This window comes from Dryas octopetala, chromosome 7 (genome assembly GCF_963921425.1).
Source record: "Dryas octopetala chromosome 7, drDryOcto1.1, whole genome shotgun sequence".
In the NCBI taxonomy this organism is placed as follows: domain Eukaryota; kingdom Viridiplantae; phylum Streptophyta; class Magnoliopsida; order Rosales; family Rosaceae; genus Dryas; species Dryas octopetala.
This window is the reverse complement of record NC_141372.1, coordinates 14,343,319-14,346,700: the sequence shown is the minus strand read 5'-3', so window position 1 is coordinate 14,346,700 and position 3,382 is coordinate 14,343,319.

The window sequence follows — 3,382 nt, the reverse complement described above, 5'->3', positions numbered from 1 at the left end:
TTAATAGATTGACCATTATGGTTATTACTACTTTGTATGGAATTATAATTTTGCTAATTTGTGTTAATAAAAATTTATTAAATGAAAAAACTTATAATTGTGTTAATTTGTGTTCTATTATATAGGTTTTGGATAAAAAGAAAAAAAAAAGTTAATTAAGAAAATATTTGGGAGACAAATATTTTCGTCACCCAAAGTCACATAAGCTGACGAAGTTATAAGTTTGTCGCCCAAAGTGACTTTGTCGCCCAAAGTTTGTCACCATGTCATTCGTCGCCCAAAGTTACCTCAGGAGACGAGTTTGGTTCGTCTCTCCATATATCTTTGGGTGACGGAAATAATAGATTTGTCGCCCAAGACTTTGGGCGTCATGGTTTGGGCGACAAAATTCTCAACGAACTTGTTTCGTCACCTAACACTTTTCGTCGCCTAAAGTGTTTTTTCTTGTAGTGATCAGGACTACTGAAGTCACTCACACTAGTCCTCCATCCAAGACTAGAGATACGAACACAATCCATGTTTGTGGTAGACCTACTCTGACCTAATTAGACAAATAAAAAGCTTTAAAAAAAGGGCCAACTAGGTTGTCTATATATATATACATATATATAAGAATGTGCAATTTCAGATGAAAACACCTGAGAATTATACACTTTGTGCAATTTATGGGTTGCCTTGTGTAACAGCCTGGATTTTTTTACAATCATATCGTGTTTTGAAACGTGTTTTTGAATTTCTTTTGTACTTAGAAACTTATAAGATTTTTTAAAGGAAAAAGATTTCCTTTATCTTTTGAGTAACTAATACCAATAAAGGTTTAGAGTTGAGCTCTAGTATCCTTGAGTGTGATTTTAGTGATTATCAAGTTGGAATTAATTTTTGAGAATTAAATCCATTGGAGTTGAATTTTTTTTAACTTTTATGGAGATCAATTTATTTTTTTAGGTTATAGGAAATTATGATTAATCACTACGAGTCCATAGGATTTTTTGGAGAATTATTTAGAGTCCCGAGCTATTTTTGGTGATTTAAAGAAATTTGGAGAAATTATAAAAATAGGAAAATAAAGAAATTAATTTTTTTTGCTGATTGGACTGACACGTGACACGTTTCTCAACGTGACTAGTCCACTCTCGCTGACGAGGCACTAGCAGGCGCTGACATACCAAGCTCACAGGAGCTGTCCTACGCACGTCACACCAGAGCCAGACTCGCAATCTAATCGCGATCGTCCAAACTCATTAATTGAGCGAGATCTGGGCCGTTGATTCGAGAGAGAGAACCGGTCACTGTGCAGCCGGGTCGCCCGACCCGCACTCCTCTAACCGGGTCGACCCGCAATTTTTTTGTTAGTATAAACGAGTTTTGTGATGGGTTTTCTTGACCCAATTCGAATTTCAGCCTTCTTTGGAGCATTTTTAGTGCAATTTGTCTCACATTAGAAATTTACAACTTCTTCCAACCCTCTAGTGCCTATAAATAGAGATCTTAGTCCCTCATTTTCACTTGCACCACCAAGTGAAGTTAGAGTTACTCACTCCTTGATTATTTGGGAGTCTCTCTAAGAAATTAAAAGACATACCAAAAGGGAATAAACTTCCCATAGTTTAAAGTTTTGGGAGTGAAATGAGGAGTCCCTAGGAGTGGGGTCTAGCTTTAGAGGTCTACAACCGGGAAAGTATTTTATTATTTCTACTTTATTTATTTATTTTTAGGCTTTAATTTTAGGATGCATGCTTAATTAATTAAGTAGGATTTATTTATTAATTAAGCATACCTAGCGTTATTTTTTGAGACTTATTTGTTTGTTTAAGAGTAATTAGCATGCTAGAATTATCAAGTTTCAATTGTAGAGATTAAATTGGATTAATCTAAATTATTTTAAGGATTTGGTTTGAGTTTAAGCAAATAGTCAATTAGTTCGTCTTCAAGATAAAACTTGTAAACGCTTAAGTAAATTCTAAAGAGAGGAGTTTAGTCCACTTAGGACCAGAAACGAGCGACGTGTGACTAAAGGAAAGGTCATATCGTTTTCCCTTATTGTTAATCGTCCCTAACTTAGACTTTGTTTTTTTTTTTTTGTCGTTTTTGTTTCTATCGGATTACCCAGTTGCTTAGTTGCTAAGTTATTAAGAGGTTAAGGTTGTCGTATTGTCTAGTTACGACGGATTTGCCAAGATAGGATTGTGCGCGAATGTGGAAGACTTGTGGAAGAGAATACGTGTAGAGCATTGGATTCCAAGTAGGGAGATTATCCTACATTACTGACTATGAACTTTGTGTGTGTATATATAGTTTTTAAACTATGATAACATGCTATTATTATTATTGTGTTTGGTCTGAGAGTTTGGATAGCAAAGTACAGGACCTTGGTTTCAAATTCTTAAACCTTCTAGAAGAATTAATATGTACATTTTGGGGAGTTTAGCCAGGCTAACACGTGGCTACGTGTGTTTGTGCGAAACGGGGACCCATAATTGATTAAGTGGCAGTGATACGGTTTCTCAATTGCAAGTTCCTATTTTCTGTTTACAGGGCACTCTCGCTATGGATACTATTTTCTTTGATTATAGCTGGTCGTTGTCGTACCTAATGTGTATCGACCATTTGAGTTATTGTTATTTATGAATTTTTATGCATGTTTACCATATACTGCTGCAGCTGAGGTGTTAAATCTATTTTGTGGAAATGTTTTGGGATTTTAGAAATCAATCTTTCACAAGGAAATGTTTTTAAAGGTTTTTCAAACCTAGCAGGGTCCCCTGAGGGAAGCTATGATCGTATGAAATGCTTACCCCTACTTTCTTTGTTTGTTTTGTTTCTACCCCATTGCTTATGCAGATTTATCTCTTAGAGGAGATCTTGACTGAAGGGGTGCGTAGCTTGGATTCTCTTGTCAGGTGTCTCAAGGTCTCTGTTATTATGTCTTTTGCTATAGTAGCGATTCTTGCTTTCCCATGTGTGTTTTATATTGGGAACCCATTTTGAAACAATGTTATTTTGTTTTACTCATTTTGTAACTTTTGTGAGTTTTACTTATACTTTGGTAATTCTCTTTCTGGAGTGTTGATTTAACTATTTCACCTTAACGGGTTGGTTAATCTTTATTTTGATTACTATTTATTATATGATCTTATTATTCCTTTAAAGATCCTGTTGTGTAATGAGTATTGTGATCGTCCTCGAGCGTCTTGGGGGATTAAGGTCGGTGGTTTGGCATTGATCTCTTGGGATATTCAGGAGGGTGCCTTTGTCGCATAACCGGGGTTCGAGCATGTTCAGAAAGTAATTAGAAGGGATGAGGTGTCTAGTGGAGTAGTGGCTATGAGTCATGACATCACTACTGGCCCAGGTGTGTGGAAACATTATTGGGTATATGTTT